At 49.7% G+C, this 22,324-nt stretch overlaps 1 protein-coding gene across 1 annotated transcript in view; it reads right to left on the minus strand.

The window, feature by feature from the left end:
* Window positions 1-22,324, minus strand: part of ATP6V0D1 (ATPase H+ transporting V0 subunit d1) — a 38,434-nt gene that overhangs the window by 15,607 nt on the left and 503 nt on the right. The gene's annotated exons all lie outside the window — the stretch shown is intronic.

The raw sequence follows: 22,324 nt of genomic DNA on the forward strand, positions 1-22,324 counted from the left end.
ACAAGCCCTGCCTTCCAGGGCCTCAGGGCTAGCAGAGCAATCCAACATATCCCCAGGCAGAAATAACACAGATGAAATAAAGGAGATACCAGAAGCCCTGGGGATAGCATGGAGAGGGCACCAAGATAGGACTGAGAAAGTGAGAAGACATGCTAGGCTGGGCCACAGCAGAGGGCAGGAACAGGAAAATACAAAGGTAAACAGCCAGGAGGATGGTATAAGTGACAAGTGGCCTAGAGGGCCAATGTGTTAGGTGGAGAGGAGGCTGGGAGAAAAGACTGGCCTTGCCCTACAAGCGGTTGGAGCAGGCAAGCTAATATTAGAGGCTCTCCTGAGCTCTTAGGCATATGGTAAAGGGAAAGGGAGGGAAGGACAGAAGCAGGACAGGTGAGACCCAGGGGATCATGGCAACAACGTAACAGTCTCCTAGCTTTTGCCCTTGCTTCCCACCGCCCAGTCTGTTCTCCACACACAGCCAGAGTGATCTTAAAACATAAAGAAGACCACATCATTCATCTACACCCTCACCTCAGGGTCTCTCCCCGTCCCCTTGCCTGGAAAGTGACAATCATTCCTCAAACACCCCCTTTTCAGAGGCCTCTGCTGTAGCCCAGTCACCCTTCACTTGTGCCACTTTTCTTTGTAATACATATCCCACCTTGCACAGGACATATAAGCTCCATAACAGCTGGACTTTTGGTCACTGTGGTATCCTCAAGTCTAAAACGGAGTAGTTCTGGTGCATTTTGATGCTCAATAAAGAACTGAGGAATGAATGAAAGACTGGGAAGAGGGCTGGTGAAAACAGCAGAAGGCTTACTCCTGAATTTTGAAACGGAAACATTGTGGTAGTGATGGCATACCAAGGACAGTGGCTAAGAAGGGACTGTGTGTGCATGCATGTGTATATGAAGGCCCAGTAGCCAGGGCTGGCCTCTGCTGCAGGGACAGCATGCTTTCCATCCCCTGGGGAAGTGACCCAGAGGACAACGGGAACGGTGAACATTTCCACAAGCCCCCCTGACCAAGGCCTTCCTGTGTGTCTGTGAGCCTAGGAGGCCATGCTATCCTGGGCTGCTTCAAGAGGAAGCACAGGGCATATAACCCATCTACAGGAGTAGGGGAACCCTGTGATGCCCCTCCTCCTGCACCCCATCAAGGGAAGAATGTTCCCAGCCTAGAATCAGATGTGTTAAAGGAGAGATGGGAGAGCATATGGGAGGGAGAGGGGGCAGGAGGCAGGGGTGTGCACATTGATGGAGAAGGCCCCTTCCACCTGCATCTCTGAGTGGCACCCGGGTAGCAGGCAGCACTCAAGTCCTCTGTAGCTCCTGGGCACAGAGTGAACTTTAAACTCATGAGGCCTGCAGGAGGCCTTCACCATCTGCTGCCTTCACCAGCGCTTTACCATTCACACCTACTTTTCTCCCATGGCCAACCAAAAGGGGGACGGAACTAAGGGCAAGGTGGAGCAGGGAGAAGCCAATAGCCTCCTGCTCTGCCACATGGACCCTGCTGCCTTTTTGCCTGAAAGATGTGCACACCCATGTCCTCATCCCAGGCCTCCTGCCACGAGCCCCTGCCCAGGGCTCTACTTCCCCCGACCCTCACTGTCTGGCCGAGGCCCATGTATGCCTAGAATAGGGCACTGGCAGGAGGAGGGGCTTTGCACAGTGATGATTCAGTGCTTGCAATGTCTGGTTATTCATTTGGTTGCTACAGAAGAATTTTTTTTTTTTTAAATATATTTTTATTGATTTCAGAGAGAGGAAGGGAGAGGGACAGAGAGAGATAGAAACATCAATGATGCAAGTCATTGATCGGCTGCCTCCTGCACGCCCCCTACTGGGGATCAAGCCTGCAACCTGGGCATGTGCCCTGACCGGGAATCAAACCCTGATCTCCTGGATCCTAGGTCGATGCTCAACCGCTGAGCCACGACCGGCCGGGCAGAAGAATTCTTAACTGTAACTGATGGTTGTTGCTGTAGAGTATATCACCTGTATTTCTACCTCTAGTAATGGGCTCTATGTGCTAGATGTTAATATCCTTGACCCTGGGCAAGGGCACAGGTTCCTTTGACAGAAACATGGTTTATGTGCACAAAACTGATCAGTTTTGAGAGATTGTTAATGCCCCTGAAGTGGTTCTTGTGGGCGTGAAACAAATGGTGAGAATATGAATTGGTACCTCTTATTATAGTATTGAAATTAAGTCCAATTAATTTATCAAGTCATGTTCATGCCCTGATTTTATATACTTTCACCTATCAATAAACATTGATATTTTTTTAAAAAAGTGGGTGGGGGTCTGGCTCTGGCACAGCAGGTGCTCAAATCCCCACTAGGGGAGGCTGTGGAGCACATAGCAGCTGGAAGCCTAGCCCGACCCAAACCTGCCCACTTCTTTTCCCTTTGCTCACTCACCAACTTCCCCACTGCCATTACCCTCTCCCCTCTCCAGCCCCCACTGACTCCATCCAACACTCAGCACCCCCAAGACCCACTTTAACTGGAAATAGATGGGGCCCTGGTGAGTACTCAGCCCCATGCCAGCAGTAACATGTGTGCTGAACCTCCCAGGCATACCCATTTCACAGACTCAGGAAAAAGAAATCAGAAGGAACATAAAAGTTGACTAGAGTCCAACAGTCAGACATAGAGGTGCTGAGATGTGGATCAGGCCTCGTGGATTCTGTCCATCCCCAACTCTGGTCTCCTCTCCTCCCTTTACATCCTTGGCCACATTCTCCCACAGCCCCTGGCCCAGGATGGGCCTTTCAAATACAGAACTATCTGCCCAGACTTTAGTCCCACAAAAGCTGGCAGGTGGCAGAGAGGTGAAAGAGGCCAGAGCCTGCTCCCTCCATGACCTCGGAGGCAGCATGGACACTCACTGTCCACCTGAAAGAGGCCTTGGCCTGTCATGACTCATTGGCAAGACCCTCTGGCATCACTTCCTTGAGAAGCTAGGAACGTGTGCATTTAACCTAAAGGGGTAAAGCCAAGGGGTGGGTTCTCCATTGCATGCCCCCCGCTCCTGGGGCTTAGCAGGGGCCTTAAAGCAAACACCCCTGTGCCTTGGCTGCTTCATTTTGCTGACACTGCATCTGGGGAAGCCACGGCTCTCAGCACTGCTGGAAGGCAGACAGCCGGGTGGTTTCTGCTGGCGTTTGTCAGATCAGAGCAAACCCGGGAGACTCTACCGAGAATCCTGCCCAAGGCTTGAGAGTCTTCCTTACCAGGAAACTCATTTTTAAAAGTCCCTAGGGACGCTGTCAAAGGGCCGTTCCAGACCACTTTCCCTGGCCAAGCCTCGTGTCTCCCTGTGACCCAAGGAGAGGGGACAGCCTGCCAGCCAGGAAGGCGACTTGGATCCCTCAGCTCGGCCCACACAGGGCTTCTGAACCAGCTCTGACCCTATTCCAGAAACCTGGTGGCCAGGCCTAGTGGCTTGCAGCCCCAAGCCCTTTAGATAGTCCTCAGGGCGGGGACAAAGCCTGTTAGAAACCTCCCTGCCACCTCCCACCCCCAACTTCCTGCTGTCTCTGAGGGATATGAGGAGGAGGGGGAGGGACTGGGGGGTGGGATCTGAGCACAGGAGGAGAGGCCTGGAACTTGTTGAGAGCTTCGTGGGAGACCTGGCCACCCAGCCCTGGCCCAGCCCCCGGAGGGCAGCCGAGGACGCCAGGGGCTCTGGGAAGGCAGGGGCTAGTTCTGCTCTGCGCCCTGAGCTCTGCGCCTGAAAGCCCCAGTGATGGCCCCACAGAGCCCCAGACGTGCCTGGGCTGAGGCTGAGCAGTGTTCTGCTTAGCACAGACTCGGGGGACCGCTCTGGTCTACCCACATGCCCAGCTGTCTACCCCAAATCATCCTATCCTTGGCCCAGCATCAGGAATGTCTAGGTCAGCTTGGGATCTCTCACAGCAAAAGACTTCCTCAGAGGACGATTTCTCACATCCAAGAAGATGCTGCAGCTATCAGGAAGTTCACTCTGCAGTCTGATCTACATCCCTCCACAAAGGAAGCCAAACAACACAGATTCCCAGTGCCTCCAGCCTCCCCTGAGGGCCTTGGACCTGCTCCTCAGAACCCCTCACCCTACCCAGGACCTTCTCACACCTCTTCCACTTCCCAGTGTTGCTTGTCCTGATGTTCTGGTGACTTTCCCCCAACTCCATTTCCTGGCACCACCGAGGTCTCCTCACCCACAGTGCCCTTTTGCTGGCCTCCTGCCCCATATCTTGGCGCCCTGCTCCCAAGTCCACTCTCCACACCATTACAAGAGTGAAGTCCTCAAATGTGTCACTGCCACCTTTACTCAGCAGCCCCTGTGGCCCCAGAGCTAAAGCCCTACCTCCTCCCCACAGCCTACAAGGCCCCATGCTCTCAGTCCTAGCACTGCTTCAGCCTTAGCCCTGGACTCTTTGGCCCTCCCAGTGCAATGCTCCACCTAGGGTGACCTGCCTATGATCTCTGCCCCAAGCAAGTGCTCCAGGGAAGTCCACAGGATGCTCTAGAGAGAAGCCATTGAAGTGCAGGAAACAGGGCTGCTTCCTCAGGCCCAGACAGAGAGGTAGAGTTGGGAGGGCACACCCCCAGCCTGGAAAGTGAAAGCCCCTGCCCTCCCTCGTCTACAAGGCACTCTTGTCCACCTTGAGGTTGCTTGTGTCAGAGACCATTGCCTCAGCTTCAGCAGGATCCAGCTGAGCTCTCTGAAGGCGCCTGGGCAGGCTACAGCCCAACACCCACCTGGCACGACTCTTTCTCCCAGGGCTTCTAGTTAGGACCACACCAGATTCAAGCTGGCCCCATAGCTTCCATCTGTCCCTCTATCTCCTGCCTACTCAACTCAGGTTTTCTGGTCCAGCACCCCTCAGCTGCAGAGCCCTGGCCCCAGCTGGCACCTCTGATTACCACTCCAGCCCTTGATTAATGGGGAGGAGAGGGTAGGGGGACCCTTAGCCTGATCTGCACTCTCTGTAGGACAAATTGTGGGCTTGGCAGCCAGCCCCAGCCAGGCCTTGAGAGGTGACAGCTGGGCAGCCCTGCTCTCCATCCATTTTCTGAAACCTTTCCCAGATCCTGCCAGCCCTGAAAGTGATCTTTCAGCCCCTCCAGGGCCCCCAAGGGCAGGAGGCACATGGCCTCTCTAGCCCCTACACCTCTGCAACCCCTTCCCAAGGGCCCCAGGAAGACAGGCAGGGAAGGTCTTGGCTCCACACGGTCCAGGGGCTCAGCAGGCATAGAGGCAACCCCTGGCAGAGTATACTAGGTGGGGCAGCCCCCTGCTCTAGACTCACCCATGGCCTCATGGCCCACGGAGGGACCCTGCCGGCCAGCTGGCCACGGCAGAGTGTGAGAGGACAGCGTGTTCCCAGACTTCACTTCTGCTTTTCCAGAGGTCACTCAACGACACTCTCCTGGGGAGCTCAGGGGTTTTCAGGAATTGCGGCCTGCTGAGTGAAACCAGATGTGCAAATATGCTCCCTAGAACCTAGTGTGCCCATCTTGCCACTCCTTGTGAGGGTGGCAGGGCACTGGAGCCGGTTATACCTCTCCCCTGGGCTCAGGTGAGGGGTCTGCTTTGAAGGGACTGGACCTGGGCTCCAGCTCCAAACCTCATTCTGCCCCAGAGGCTCTCTGGTGCTGCAACTTCCAGGGGCTCAAAGCAGGGAAACTTAAACAGATGGCCAGATGTGGCCAGATGGCCAGGCTGGTGGCCCAACAGAGCCAGAGTCTCCCCCCGCCCCCCCGATTGTGCTGTGCCTGAGTCTCCTCCCCAGGCTCTGGGGGTGGGTGAGACCTCTTCTTCATATCAGCTCCAAAGCAGATGTGTACACTGGCTGCCTGGCTTGCAGGGTCAGAGCACTACATCTGGAACTCCCAGTGTGGGAGCCGCAGCATGGAAACCATTAACCCTGGGTTTACCTGGGGCCTGCCACATAAACTAAGCACCCTCTTTGCCTCCAGGCCTCTGCCAGAGCGCATCCCAGGCTCCCTGCAAACCTCATGCAACACCAACTAACTCTGAGTTCCAACTCCTATCAAATGTCAGTTCTTACCCTCTCTCAGGTGCTGCCTGCCATTCCCCATCTACAGCCTTGGCACTGCTCTGCCCCCAACTAAGGTGTCCATGGCCCCTTGCCCTGATCAGCGCAGAGTCCACCCATCATCCCTTAGCTGGTCCATGCTATGGCCCCAGACCCCTTTTGCAGCCCCATGTTGCTGGATCACTGGTTTCAGAACATTACTCCTTAAGTGGCTGAGTGGGGCAGGAGAGAGAGAACCTGGGCTTTGGAGCCACAGTCTCCTGGGTCGAATCCTATCCCACAGCTTGTGGAATCTCTCTGAACCCAGGCTACAGGCCTGGTCACCTAGTGAAAGTCCCTATAGTGCCAGCCTCCCAGGTTATCCGCCACAGACCCGGAAAACAGACCCTGAGGTTGAAAGGCAGTGTAATACAGGGAGAACTGAGCACAGCCTGCCAGTCCATCTCTCCTGGCAGACAGGATCCCACCCAGAGCTTCCAAATAATACCCTCAGCCCCAGTCAGGTGGTCTGCACGCTTGACTTCAGGCTGTTGCTCAGGCTGTCCTACTCAGGGCTCCACAGAATGCCCCTGCCCTTCCTTCCCATGGTCTGTTCTCCCCTCCTGCCAGGGCTCAGGCATGTTCTTCTCCCTATCATGAAGGCTGCAGGGGGCTTCGTGCAGCCTGGGCATACAAACACACAGGCCCCACTCTGCTATATCCTGGCAAAGGTGGAACAGAGCTGGCTTGAAATTTGGGACTCCTGTCCCCAAGCCCATGTCTCAACTCACCTACCAGTAAGATCACATAGAGCTACGGGCAGCCCCAGGAACACGGACAGAGGCTAGGACCCAACTCTGCACCACCTGCTACACCCTGAGCTGCTGCCCTGGGGGCCACGAGAGCAAGCAGAAGGTACAGCCAAGGGCAACTTTTGCTCAATGGGAAGCCCCCAGGCTGGCGGGCCAGCAGGCTTGGGAAGAACCTGGAGTCCACTGCTGGCACAGCCGCATGCAAGCTACTGGGTTTCTGCTGGTGCAAGGCAGCTCCTGCAAGGAAAGGACAGGAAGTTCTCCTTCCTTGGTCCCTGACCCAGCATTTTTATTTCATGCTGGAGGCCTTTCCGTAAGGTGAAGCATTCACAGAAGGGAATGGGACTAATCTGCAGAGGTGGCCCAGATGATACCTGGGGCCAGTGGCACCACCCACCAGCATATCAGATACAAGGATCAAATGGGTCACTCCCCATGTCCAGGAAGCAGCAGGATGTGTGACCCAGGTTCACCACCCTTCTCCCTGCTCTGAGACAGGTGGCAAGTGGTGTCAGAGCCACACTTAATTACCCTCATGCTCTCAAGAACACTTCGTCCCTGTGGCTGGAAGAATGAAAGCATCTCTCACATCCCATGAGGAAGTCAACCTATCCAACAGTCAGGAGGGTGCCAGGCAGGCGACAGTCCCATGTGCCAAAGGGAGGGGCAGAACTGGTTACTGCTGCACCCAGGGCAAGTTCCAAGAAATTCTCCTCTGACTGAGCAGAGATCTGCAGAGCCTCCTGGAGAGCCCCTCACCAGGACACCCCACCCTGGCTCAGGAGACATAGGGCTTGAAGGGCAGCTTCTCTATGTGTTGTTCCTCACAGCCCTGCCTGGGAATCAGGAGACCCAACCTTGCCCTGGAAGGCAGAGGCCACACCTCTGCTGCTGCCACGCACTTTGACCTTGAGCAAGCTCTTTCTTCTCCAGGTTTGCCACTGTAGTTATAGAACCTGGAGGTTGGACTGGATCTGGGGCTGCGAGGAAAAGCTCGTTGCATTTTCCCAAAGATGTTAATTTGCCTGAATGTGAGTAAGAGAGGTAAAGTGGTCCGGAGTGGCCAAGTGCGAGGCAGCCCAGGGAAGGCCAGCTGTGGCACTGAGCTTGCTCAAGAGCTGGCCCATGCCATGTATGACTCCTAGGTCTGCTGGCCTTCACCGTCTGAGCAATCCTGTCAGCCCTTGATACTGGGCTTCTGTTCTACATGCAGAGGCCTCTGGAGGAAGGACACTAAGGAAAGCTGGAGCTCACTTGGGTGGAGGGAGGGCAGTTTTATGGCTCCGAAAGGCTATTCATAGTGAGATTAAGCCAGGTCAAGCTGGATCCTGGCTGGAGAATCTTGCCAGCTCCATGGTGCCTAGAGCCAAAGCTATGGAAATACTCATTTTGCTTAGACTTAGGCCTTATGGATGGGCTCACAGGATCAAGCCTCATTCGGGGCTGTGCGCCATGCTGCTCTCAGCATGAAGCCTCATCTCCTGCAGCTCAGAGAAACTGGTCTGTGCAGCCTAGGCCAGGGGCAGAGCTGATCCATTCCATACCTATGCCCAGCAGAGTTAAGAGGCTTGAGCCAGGCCGGAAGTGGCAGGAATAGTAACCCTCCAAGTTGGTCCTGTATGAGATCCCAGACCCCCTCACCCACGCAGCTCAAGGGCACGGCAGAATATGTATAGGGAAAGCAGTAATAGGACACACTGAGCATGATCTGCACTGTGGACCTAGGCCTGCCCAAGGGGAGAGAGGTAGTCACTTGTTCAGGTTGCCTCATAAAAGCTAGGCCTAAACGATATAAGCAATGGAGGAATGGCAGTGACATGGAGCCTGGGCCAGGCCTGAAGGATATACTGCAGGACACTCATTTGCCCCAGGCTTAAAGGATTGCAGGTCGGGGAAAATGGGTGAGCCACAATCCAAGACCTGGAAGCTTTAGCGTCCTGTGTGCCAGGTCACAGGTGATGGCTCACCCATATTCCTCGACTTCCAACCCTTTATCTCCAAGCTAGATACCACGTGACAAGGCCTGGAACAGGGCCTCTTTCACTAGACCACCCCTTCCTGAGCTGGAGGCTGAGCACACAGAGGCCTAGTCCTTTGGTGAACAAAAGAAGGAATATGCCAGAGAATGTAGTGATTACAAAAGAGGAACCAAGACAGGTGTCAGGAGATCACAGGCAAGCCCTTGGGCCTCACCTGTACCCAATCTCCCAGGTAAAATAAGAGGGTTGAGTAAGGTTACCTCAGAAACATGGCCAGTTGACGCTCCACCTGCTCAGGCAAGGACCATATTGACTCTATGACCCCGGCCCCTGAGGGTCAGTCACTCATGAGCTCGAGATGAGCCCAGAGGTCTGGGTACTCACGAGGGCAGCCCTGGTAGAACTGCCAGCGGGTGCAGGAGAGGCCCAGGGCTAGAGAACCTCTGAGCAGCCACCAGAGCAGGGGCAAGAGGAAAAGGCCAAGCAAGGACACCACAGATGACTCCTCAGAGGGGAAAGCCCCATCTGCCAGTCAAACATGAAGCCTCAGCTGAGGTCAAGGCCTGAAACCCATTGCCTGAGTGACCAAGGTCTGAACAAGTGCCAAGGGCCAGGTCAGAGTTGGCCAGGAAAGCAATGCCCAACACCCAGTTAGAGCTGCTCCTCTATATACCCCTTTCCCTTGCCACAATTCTGCCTGCCACTCCTCAGGACCACCCGTGTGCACAGGGGGACACCCCCAGCCCAGCCCCTCAAGCTGCAGGGTGAGCTGCAGGGTGCTGGGTGCAGACAGGCAGAGTGAGCATCAGGTTATGCAATAGCTGCCTAGCCTACTAAGTGGCCCTTTAGGGCCTTGATTTTCATGCCTCTAACAGAGGAGGAAGGCCAATATTCCAATGAAGGGTCGATTTTCTTCTGAAAAATCATCCAAGGAGTAGGAGTTGAATGAAGTAGAAGCCAGGGAGATCAATGGAAAGGCCCTCCCCCAAACTGAGGTGCAGGAGGGGAATTGTCACTCACCTGATAACAACCCCATGCCGGCATGATGTATGTACCTAGGGTACCTATAGAGAGTTTGGGATACTTAGTTTGGATCTCTTCCTGAGTAACCCTACATGCATGTACCTGCCACATACACTCCTACATGTCCCCCAAAGAGCTGGGGGAGGCATCTGTCCTGAGGATGAATTTTCCCTCTCCTGGAGGGACCAGTGACAGGGCAAGAGTGGAGGCCACCTGGGAGCGGAGTGGTGCTTCTGGGAGGCTGGAAATTGTAGCCCTGACCCTCGACAGCCTCAGGCCCCTACTTGGTGCCCCTAAAACCCCTGGTTCATGGCTAGCATACTGTGCTGTAGCTGCTGCTCTTTGAGAGCTGCCTGCATGACCCAGGTAGAGGTAAATGGGGACGGCTTGGTGGTCAAGGCTGGAGTGCCTACACTGGGCACCAAGGCAGAGAGCATTAGGGCCTTCCCATTCCCAACCCAGGAAGCTGGCGCATAGGGAAATAAGGATGGGAAGAGATGGGCAGACAGGAGACACCATGCCATGAGCCCTATTTAATCTAAGAAAGGCAACTGGAACTTGGGTGAGGGAAGGAGGGCTCAGGGAAGGGGGGCGACAGCAGCCGCAGGCAGGTGCTATGCAGAAAAGCAAGAAAGTTAACTTGTCTGTCTCACTGTTCCATCCACAACCCCTACCCCAGCTCTCAGGCAGCTCAGTGGTCTTGGTGCACCCCCTTGTGGCCAAAGGGAGGATGGCATTGTCACCCTCTAGCTCTAGCTCACTCTCAACACACCCCTCCAATTTAATCCCTGCCTCAGCCTCCAGGTCTGCATCTCTCCCAGACATTGATCTGTGGAGGCACCCACAGAGCCATGTAGGAACGTGATGTAAAGGAGAGGAAACAGCCCGGCCGGGCGTGGCTCAGTGGTTGAGCGTCAACCTAGGATCCAGGCGATCGGGGTTCGATTCCTGGTCAGGGCACAGGCCCGGGTTGAGGGCTCGATCCCCAGTCAGAGACAGCCGCTCAGTGACTCCCTCATCATTGATGTTTCTATCTCTCTCTCTCCCTCTCCTTTCCTCTCTCTGAAATCAATAAAGACATATAAAAAAAAAAAAAAAAAGAAAGAAAGAAAAGAAGAGGAAACAGGCCCGAGGTGGACATGAGTCTTGGAAAGCCAGAATGGAGACAAGGGGGGCCTGAGTCTGGTCAGGAGGGATTGTATTCAAGATAGGCTTCTGGGGCCCAGGGCTGAAGAGGACATAGAGGAAGCTTGTGCATCCTCGGTACTCTACACTCTTGTTTTCCAGCTTTGCCAGACCCTCCCAAATTTCCAAATCCCTTTATCCAGCTCCCTACCTGGTTTCTAATGTCCAACGCTGCATCTAAAAAACTCAAGTGCTGCCTGGGTGGTGTGGCTCAGTCGGTTTAGCATCATCCCGTGCATCCAAAGATTGCCAGTTTGATTCCCGCTAAGGGCACATGCACAGCTGGGGGGTTTGCTCTCCAGTCGGGAGGCAACCAATTGATGTCCCTCTCTTTCTCTCTCCCTTCCTCTCTCTAAGTATTTTCTTGGGTGAGGATTATAAATAAATAATAAAAAAATGAAGTGCTTAATAACCCAGAAATAGGACAGTCGAGGACATGGTGCACCCCTCTAAGATGGGAGTCTCAGCTTTTCCTTTGTACCTCAAAGCCTAGTACCTGCCAATACCAATAAAGCATTGTCACTCATCTAATCATACAAATATCTATTGAGTATTCACTCTGGCTAAGTACTGTGCTGTTGAATCCTAACCTGCAACTGATTTTACAGGGGAACAAGTTAGCAAGGCATTAAATTATATGCTTAGCATCACACAGCTGGCCAGAAAGGAAGCACGGTCTGCCAGATACCTGGCTTCACACAGAACTCAAGAAAGGCAACTCAGAGAGGCCCTAGGGTCCTGACCCTGAGCAGAAACATATGATTCACAATAGAGACAATTACATCATGTTCATTCTGGATGTACACCCTCCTAACAAGCTAGAGCGTGTCTGGTAGCTGAGCCCAAAGCACAAGAACAGCCACAAGTTAGAAAAGGGGTCTGGGGTGCTGAAACAGGCACTCTGACCACAGCAGACAGGGTGAGGGGGCAGCCTGGCAGGGGGCCAGGTATAAAACTATTGGAGGCAGACCTCAGGGACAGCAGTTCTGTTTCATCACACTTCAAGTCTAACAGCCCTCATGCAGGAACAGCTCTGCTACGGTCAGTGTGTGCCACCAAGAAGGAAGTAAAGTAAGATGAATACATTCTAAAAGTGTTTTATGCAGAATGTTTTTATAAAATATATTTTTATTGACTTCAGAGAGAGGGAGAGAGATAGAAACATCAATGATGAGAGAATCATTGATCGGCTGCCTCCTACACGTCCCATACTGGGGATCAAGCCTGCAACCCAGGCATGTGCCCTGACCAGGAATCAAACCGTGACCTCCCGGTTCATAGGTCAATGGTCAACCACAGAGCCACACCGACCAGGCCAGAATGTTTAAAATAAGGTTCTGGGTCAAGGTGTTGGGGCCTTTCCCTCTCTTCCATCCAGAAACCCTGGTTATCAAGAAAGCCTTATTATCTTCAAAGTTCCTGATGGCTGACATTTGCCTATGATGAGGCCACTTCAAAAGGCCCTAGGCATGAGTTCAGACACTGGCTCCATCTCAGAAACCAGGCCCAAGAAATCACTGAGTAAATCCAGGAAAAAGTATGTTAGCACTCACCAGAGCAAGTTCTGACACAGCCTCCTGGGAGAAATGGGGGTTATCAGTTCCTATGTGAACTGTTACTGTCCTGACCATAAATAGCTTCCCAAATAACATCAGGCTAAATTATATACTAGTGCAAGATGTAATCCTGTAAAGGGAACGCAAGAGGTGGGGCTAGGGAGAAGGAGACAAAGGAAAAAGAAAAATGTCCTGGTGAGAGGGGAGCAGGGGAGCTGTACTTGGACAGGGGCCCTGGGGCTCTGGCCTGGGTGATGTGAAGTGCCCAGCCCTGACTGGGCCCTCAAGCACCATCCCCAGGGCTCTGAATCTTCAAGTGTCAAGAGAAGGGGCTTGATGGGGGCTCCTTACAACTCTGACCAGCCCTACAATGCTGAGAAACCAAATCTGGAAGTCAAATTCTCGGTCACCAGCCGGGGTCTCAGCATGGATGGCTGTTGGGTATACCTTGTCTTCCACGGACATCCACCTGGTATTCTACTAAGACGGGAATATATTATAGGTATGCTCTGCAACTTCTCACCTAACAATGTATTTCTAAATCAGTCCTTATGGAACTTCAGGCTTTTGAGTGCTTACACAGTATTCCCTTATAAGCAGAGATGATGGTTTATTTAATCACACCCCTGTCAATGGATATCCCATTGGTTCTAACAGGTTACTGGTACCTACAAGGCGTGCATGAACACCCCATACACACCATCTGGTGCTAATCTACGGGATACAATCCTGTAAGTGGGGCTATAGAGTAACACAGTATATATACATCAATGTTAACAAGGTGGTGAAAATTTGTTCCCCAAAGGACCCACACTGAGTCACCCTTCCACTAACTTAATTTTTGGAATTTAAAAATATATATGTATAGTTAAAAACAAAACAAAATCACCATGGCCAGCCATGCAGGAGGCAGGCATCGGGAGGGAGAATCCCTGGCTGTTGCTCTCCCTGCTCCACTTGCCAAATTAAACTCCATGCCAGGTATCCTCGTCAGGCACGCTTGTGTCCACTTGTGTTCACTTGGCCCTCCGTTGAGGCTGCTCTCCAGCCTCCTGGCAGGACTCATGGGCAGCACTGGGCTTCTAAGAGTGGCTTGCCCTGACTGCAAGCCAACAGATGGCCGGGCGTGGGTGAACTGCCGCCAGCCAGCGTACTGATGACTTCCAGATTGTTATCTTGAGAGCTACTTCCCCTAAGCTCCAGGCCCACACAGCCACCTCCCTCATACACTCCAATTCGGCACATCTGAGACAGAACACCTCTTCCACCACCCATTCACATCCCAAACCTACTCTTTCTCTGGTGGCCCCCTTCTCAGAAGCAGCTCCAGTCACTTATGAGTCAGAAGCCTGACTTCTAACGCCTCACACCCTCATATCTAACCAAAACTGGCCCGATCCTGTGTGCTTCACCCCCTAAGCCTGTGACCCAGTCCTTCATCTCTCCACATGCCACTCCTGCCCCAGTTCGGCCCACATTCTCTCACCTGGAGAGCTGGAATAGCTGCCTGCCTCCAGCCTGCCTCCTTCTAAATCCATTCTCCAGAGCCCCACACCAAATTTCTAATTGAATCACACCACCAATCTCCACCCCCACAAATCCCCCCTTCTTCCAAGCTGGCTCATGGCAGCAAGAGCTCCCTCCTGCCTATCCCTAGCCTCCTCCCCTGCTCTGGGGCCTCATCCTCTTGCAGCAGCAGCAAGCTGGAGAGGAATGAACAAGGCAGCAGTCTGCCATGATCACCACCAATGACCATGCCAGATCCTGGATCACGGGGCATCAGGGGTCTCTTTATGCAGTGATGCCAATGCCCAGGGCAGTTGGGACAACATAGATCCTCAGACACTGAGGGGAAAACTTCAGGTATGTGTGGAGCCCAGGGTTTCATAGCTCAGAGGCTAAACATGCTTGTTCCCTTCATTCCATAGTTACCGCCCTTGACACACCCTTATCCGAGTGTCCCATGAGCTCTTCCCTCTTGCTTGTGGTCACTGGATTTCAGGAACGTGTTATCTCTTCCTTTAGACCAGATCTGACTCTGAGGGAATTTGGATTGAGCTAAACTCATGTTCTGTCCAACCTGTAGTAGTCTAAGTTCACTAATTTAATATAGTCTCCTTAGACAAACAAAACAGAACATACAAAATGTTTCCAGGCAGGAACATAAACAGAAAATCTTAGGTGACATTTCCCACACGTCTTTGACCAAACTGAAGAATGTGTCTCTCTCTTTTTTTAAATCGTAGCCCTCATCCTTCCTGAGCCACATGTCCTTCCAAGACACCCAGCCCTTCCATGAACCAGCCAACACACCTATCCTCACTCAGCCCCTGCACATCCCCAACACATGCTATCTCATCCCATTTTCTGAAGCTCCTCTGACACTCTATATAGTCTCAGGTTTCTGAAACTGCTAGTGCCATTCCTTCTTCCCACCTCCATGGCCTGGCTAAATTTTTTTTTTTTGGGGGGGGGTAACAGTTTTACTGAAATATAATTCATACACCATACAATCTGCCCACTTAAGTGTACAATTCAATGTTTTTTAGTATGTTTACATAGTTGTGCAACCGTCACCACAAGTAATTTTAGAACATTTCATCACCCCCAAAAGAAACCATATATCCTTTAACTGTCACTCCTCACATGCTCCCATTGCCCCCAAATGTACCCTGTGCCTACTGTACATTCAACGCTGTTTTGACATCCATCAGTCTGCCATTAGACAGGCACACTTGCCCCCAAGCAAGGCCTGTGTGACATGTTTTCATTACCCACTCCAGGCCCAGCATGGCACCTGCTTCCCAGGAGTGACAGGAAGGAATGACAGGAAGGAACGACCACCGTGGGAGCAGCTGGCCTCTCTGGCTGCTCGCTTGGCACCAGGCCCTGTGCTTACACTTCACTATTATCTCAGAGAGCTCCCCTTAATATTCCCATTGTACAGCTGAGGATAAATGACTCGCCCAAGGTCACAAAGCCAGTAAGTGGCTGAGCTTAGTTTATCAGTGAGCTCTGCTCCAACTGTCTAGACATTGTCTCTGCCCATCTACTCCATGAGCTGCTGACAGCTTCTAGCCCCTCTCCCCTCTGTTCTCATTAAAGTCATCAATGACCTTAGAATGGCAAAACCAAATGGAAGGCTATCTGACTTTATTTCAATCTCTTGGCCATGTTTCGCATTCACCACCCCCTTCTTTTTCAGGTCCTCCCCTGTGGCTACCCACCTCTCAAGGGCAGCCTTTGACATTCTGGCAGGACTATCTTCTCCCCCACCCTTGCTTAATTGAAGCCCTTCCTGGGGGAGGGTCTCATTTTGGGCCTCTACTCTTTAGACGGTACTCTCTCTTGGGGTCACTGGCCACACTTCTACCCTGATTCCCCAAGTTGTCTCCCAAGCTCGGACCTCACACTTGAGCAGCAAAAACAGCCTCCACGTCTCCACTCAAATGGCTCACAGATTCCTCAATCCCAACTTCTCACTCTTTCTCCAACCTGTTCCTTCCACATTCCACCATAATTTCACTCTGCCACCTGCACTATTGCCTAAGCCAGAGATGAAGACATCGGCCCTGACTCATTCCTCCTCAGCCTCCTTACGCCACCCTCAAGTCTTATCAATTTCTCTTCCTAAGCTTCCCCCACAACGCTCCTGCCAATGCCTGAGAACAGACTGCCATCATCTCTGGGCCCCGCACAGTGTTCCCACCTCCAGTGCAGCCCCTACCTCCAATCCACTTTCCTTTTCTTTCTTTTTTTAAGTGGACAAGCTTCCTACAGATACAGTCTAAAGTGAAAGCCCAATGGTTTTACCCTCCCATCAGCTGCACTCAGGAAAAAGCACTTCCTATGCCTTTGCAATCCTTGAAGAGCTGACGTCTGTCTAACTTTCCACTCACACTCCTCGCCACACCACAATTCGTACTGAATGGCTTGCCACTCCTGGAAGACACAACCACATTTGCATCCACAGTTTCATGTGACTGGTGACTGGGCAGGCCCAGCCTGGAGTCTCGCTTTCTTCTTCCCATATGAGACTGTCTCTTGTGAAATAATGTTAAAATGCAGAAGGAGGTGTTGTAATGAACAGAAGACAAGTGACTCGGGACAGAGAGGGATAAAGTGTTCTGAAAGACAACCAGCATATCACACATGGGAGCTCTTCAACCACGGCGCCCAACTGTCTAACTCACTGACTCTCCCTTTCCTGAATACTAATCATGTTTCTTTACAACAGGAAGCAGACGTCCTGACTGCCCTAAGTGTCAGGTAGGGCCTCCATTCCAAATAAGGAAGCTGGAACCTGGTACCATCAGCTGAGTGGTGGCTGCATAATCCAGCAAGCTATATGCTTTTCTGTCTTTTTCAACTTTCTGAGTAATAAAAGAGCTAATCCATAGAAAAAGCATAGAAACAATGACCAACCCAGTAGCAATGAGAATCCTTTGGACTCAGATTATGGTCTCTAAATATCAATTTTCAATAAAAAGAATCAGGTCCCCTGCCCGGTCGGTGTGGCTCAGTGGTTGAGCATTGACCCATGAACCAAGAAGTCACTGGTTCGATTCCCAGTCAGGGCACATGCCCAGGCTTTGGGCTTAATCCCCAGTAGGGGGCGTGCAGGAGGCAGCCAATCGATATTTCTATCTCGCTATCCCTCTCCCTTCCTCTCTCTCTAAAAACCAATAAAAATGTATATATTTAAAAGAAGAAGAAGGAGATCCCCTAAGAGAAATGATGACTCTAGGTCTGGGTCAGGAAATGTACAAAATAAGATTAGAACATATTGTCATCCAGAAGTAAGGAAGCTCTCAAAACCTACAAGGCTGTGTCAAAAAGACTTTGCAGGCTACTGAATAAGCTCCCACTGGCCAAGGGACAAGTTGAACATGACAACAAACATATTAACATCCATGCTGCGTTATGATACTAAAACAAAAAGAACAAACAAACCTCATTAGTCATCTTTGGAGGATGTTAGAAAACCAACTCATTATTTTGAAAGCTGGTAAATATGAGAAAGAATCAAGCATTTATCCTGCCTCTCCTATACAGATTGTATTTCAGAGTAACCTAGTAGTTGATTACTGAAGTTTCCAGGTATAAAAGTATTCAAACTAGCAACTACAGAAAGAAACATAGAACACCATCATTTTGCAAGCCCTAGTAAATAATGATTCTGGGCAACAAATGTCAATGATTCCTTAAGTCACAAAAAGAGAAACAACTAGATATGATGTGCCTCCCAATGGAAGTACAAATATTATTTATTAAATATTCTTTTTAAAAATTGAATTGAATCAAGCCTCTATATCTAACTACCAAGTTATAGGAAAAACAAGGGACAGAGGAACATGTTAAACTAGACAGCAAGAATGTAATCAGCAAAATTGAGATGAAGGGAAAATCTATAAATCAAATAACCGGGCTTCTTCACTAAATAAAAGGAAAACTAAGAGAGACAGAAAACCTATATATTAAAAGACAGCATCAACCAACTGAAATGTATGGATAATATTTGGATCCAGACTGAAACAAACAAACAAACAAACCATATTTAAATAATCTGAAAGAGAAATCTGAACACTAAAAGGATATCTGATAACATCAATAAGTTACTGTTGATTCTTTTAAAGGATAAATAATAGTTTTGTGGTTATTTTTTAAAATTAGTCATGATGTTTTTTATAGATATAGAAATATTTACAGCTGAAATACGTTGTCTGAGATTTAATTCAAAATAATTTAGGAGCTGGGGGAATAAGTGCAGCTATTACTGAAACAAGATTGATAATTGTTGTAACAACAAGAATTGATAAGGGGTTAATATCCAAAATATATAAAGAACTCATACAACTTAACACCAAAACTACAAACAATTAAAACACAGGCTGAGGAACTGAAGAGACATTTCTCCAAAGAGGACATGCAGATAGCCAATACACATAGGAAAAAATGCTCAACATCACTAATCATCAGAGAAATGCACATTAAAACTCCACAATGAGATATCACCTCATACCCGTCAGGATGGCCACCATCAATATATCAACAAACAAATGTCGGTGAAGATGTAGAGAAAAGGGAACCTTTGTCCACTGTTGGTGGGATTGAAAATTGGTGCAGCCACTGTGGAAAACAGTATGGCAGTTCCTCAAAAAATTAAAAATAGAACTACCTTATGCTAGCTTCTGGGTATTTATCCTAAGAAATCCAAAACTCTAATTGGAAAAGATATATGCATCCCTATATTCATTGCAGCATTATTTACAATAGCCCAGATACGGAAGCAACCTAAGTGTCCACTAATAGACCACTGGATAAAGAAGCTGTGGCACATATATATACAATGGAATACTACTCAGCTGTAAAAAAAGAACGAAATCTTACCATATGCAACAACATGGGTGGACCTAGAGGGTATTATACCAAGTGAAATAAGTCAGACAGAGAAAGACAAATACCATATGATTTCACTGATATGTGGAATCTAAAAAACAAAACAAATGAGCAAACAGAAACAAATTAATAAAGAACAAACTGGTGGTTGCCAGGTGGGAGGGATACTGGGGGCTGGGTGAAAAAATGAAGGAATTAGGAAATACAAATTGGTAGTTATAAAATAGTCACTGGGATATAAGTACAGCATAGGGAATACAGTCAATAATTTTGTAATGTATGGTGTCAGGGAGGTACTAGACTTGTCACGGGGATCACTTCATAACTTATATAAATGTCTAATCATTATGTTGTACACCTGAAACTAATATAACACTGAATGTCAACAGTAATTGAAGAAAACACATTATACATCTCTTATCTATATTTTGTTTCCTTACATAACAAATTAGCATTTTACATGCCAATAAAAAACTAAAGTATTATTTTAATTATCATATTAATTATATGGCTGCACCATAATCTACTTAATCAATTTTCTACCATTATTTTTTAGATGGGTTCTAATATTTAGTTGTATAAATAAATAGCTTTTTACCTTAAAAAAAAATATCATTCAGCCTGGCCAGATGTGGCTCAGCGGTTGAGCATCGACCTGGGATCCAGGAGATCGGGGTTCAATTTCCAGTCAGGGCACATGCCCTGGTTGCGGGCTCGATCAATGACTCTCTCATCATTGATGTTTCTGTCTCTCTCTCTCCCTCTCCTTTCCTCTCTCTGAAATCAATAAAGATATATTTAATAAAAAAAAAAAGAACATCATTCAACAAAGCGTCTCAGCTCTTACGGCATAAAATAGGGGGTCTGTAAGTACATGTTAATGAATGAAAACAATCAAAGTAAGTAATACTGTATGTTTTCCCTCTGTAGATCTTCGACCCACCTCCCTCTTCCTACAAGCTAGGACCCACCTCCCAGAAGGTACTCAACACATCCAGAAACACTCAGAGCTGGAAAGAGTTTTTATGACCATCCAACTTTTCTGTCCTCTCAGCTCACCAAAGGGGGTAGGACTTCTCCAGGTCTTTCTCCTACCTCTAATCAAGCAAGATGGACAATGGACACATGGGTTTCAGAGATGCTAAGAGACAGTTCTAGCAGAAGAGCTCAGCAGCAGATGCCCTGCTGGAACGGAATCCAGGGAGGAAGGCTAGGGTGTGGTAGAGGGTCTACACTTGCCCTAACTTGGAGAACAAATAAACATCCTCTGCCCACTGCGCTGCACCTTCTGAGAAATGTCAAAACACCTGAAACATGTTCTTTGGAAACCTCATCACCTCGGGACACAGCTACAAAACTCACTAGGCACCACAGACTTCCTTGGCATCCCCTTCCTACCCTCCTCCCCCTTCCCCTGGGGATGGGAAAGCAAAAACATCCAGCGACAAAAGCCTGGAGGCCAGGCCTCTGGTGTCACTTTCAGAAGCAGTGAAGGCCTTTCTGTGGAGGACCAAATGGGGTTTCTGATCGCTTCTTCCTGCTTCTGGTTGCCCCCAACCCCTGAAAGTCCTGAGCATCTCAGGTATAGAGAGTCCCCAAAATCCCAAACTCTATTTCAAGAAACATCTAGGAAAGCAGCACAAACACCACAGGGTAGAGGGAACAACATTCTAGCCTAGCATAGCCACAAAGAGGTTCTAAGATGGAGTGCTACTGGGGCTGGGCCTTGAAGGGTGGAAGTCACTGGGCTTCATGGGGACAAGAAGGAAGCAGAGGGAATGGCAGGTGCAAATAGTACTGAAAATAACTAACATTCACCCAGTGTTTAGTCTGTGCTTGGTGCTGGGCTAAGTTCCACATAATAATTTGTTGACATTTCACAACTTTCTGAGACAGTTACCAGTTACTGTTAATATACTAGATGAAAAACCTGAGGTCCAGAGGGGTAACATAACTTGTCTAGGGTAATCCAGTAACTGGCAGGGCTCGCATTCAAATTCAGATTTGTCTTAACTCCAAAGCCCACCACACTATGTGCACCAAGAGCTGGGGGCATGGCTCGTGTGAATGAAAGAAATACGTGTGAAAGAGCAAGCGAATCCCTAAATGTCATACTAAAGGTCTGTATGACGGTCCACAAGGGGGCTGTGTCCCAAGCAGTGTTGTAGAAAGAATGGTCTAACATGTTTATGGATGATGATGTAGGGTCTTGCTGGGAAGATAGGAACCCTATGGCCTCAGAAGGTAGGGGTGGGGGTAGGGAGGAGTCAGCAGCAAGAAGGAGGAAAGCCTAGAAGAGAAACAAGTTTACCAAATACCAGTTGGTAATCAATGGAGTTCACCTTCAGATTTAAGCAAAGATCTCCCTCCAGTCCCAGTCAGTCCATAAAACTCACATTAAGTGCCAACTGTGTGCCAGACAGCCTCCCAGTTTCCCCTCCTTTTCCAACAGTGAGGACAATCAGGTTGCTGCTGGGCTCCTACAACCCAGCACCCTAAACTCTCCTCTCCTCCACCTCCACTCCCATAAGGGAGGTGAACAACCTTTTCATACGTTTCTGTTAAAACCATAAAGTCCACAATTGTATTTTAACTTCAATACGTTTTAAAAATTAAAGGTATGTATTTTTGCGTTATTGCAAGATAAACAAAAACTATTTTAATTGAGCTCACTTCTAACCTCAATACATTTTTTACTTGAAATTTTTCTCCAAAGGGTGAACCATTAGGTCAGCCCCCCCCCCCCAGCTATGACGAGTACACTTGGGGGTCAGGGATGGGGACTCACATCCCAGCCACTGTGCCCTTCACTATCACCTGGGAGAGGGAGAGGAGGCAAAGACTGGAAGCAGGAACATTTCTAATTCAGTACATTTGATGCAACGGTGTGGGGAGGGGTCCATCCCACTTTGAAGCTGTGCGTGCTAAGAAAGGGGAACTCAGCTTCTCACAATTCTTGTGCTAAGAAACCCTATCCCAACAAGCATCCTCCTTGCTAAGGGTTTGGGACTTACTGGCCAAATACATGTATGTGAACTTCCTGACTCACAGGGCCACACCTTGCTCTCTTGAACACTGCCTTCAGAAGACTCTGCTCAGCCAGTGGTTACGCGATGGGAGAAAACTCTAAGCAGGCTCAGCAAGTCCCCAGGAAGGTTCACCCCTCGGCCAAGGAGGACAACGATCCCAAATGCCTTGGTGGACTTTTCCCCTTAGTTTCCCTAAGCGTTGCCACGGGACAGCTCACTCTGGCTATGTCAAGGTAAAGAGACTCATATGGGCACATGTCGCACCGACCAACCACTCCCAAGAGACCTTCTCTTCCCAACTATAAAGCGG

This window comes from Miniopterus schreibersii, assembly GCF_964146895.1.
Source record: "Miniopterus schreibersii genome assembly, chromosome: 18".
NCBI lineage: Eukaryota > Metazoa > Chordata > Mammalia > Chiroptera > Miniopteridae > Miniopterus > Miniopterus schreibersii.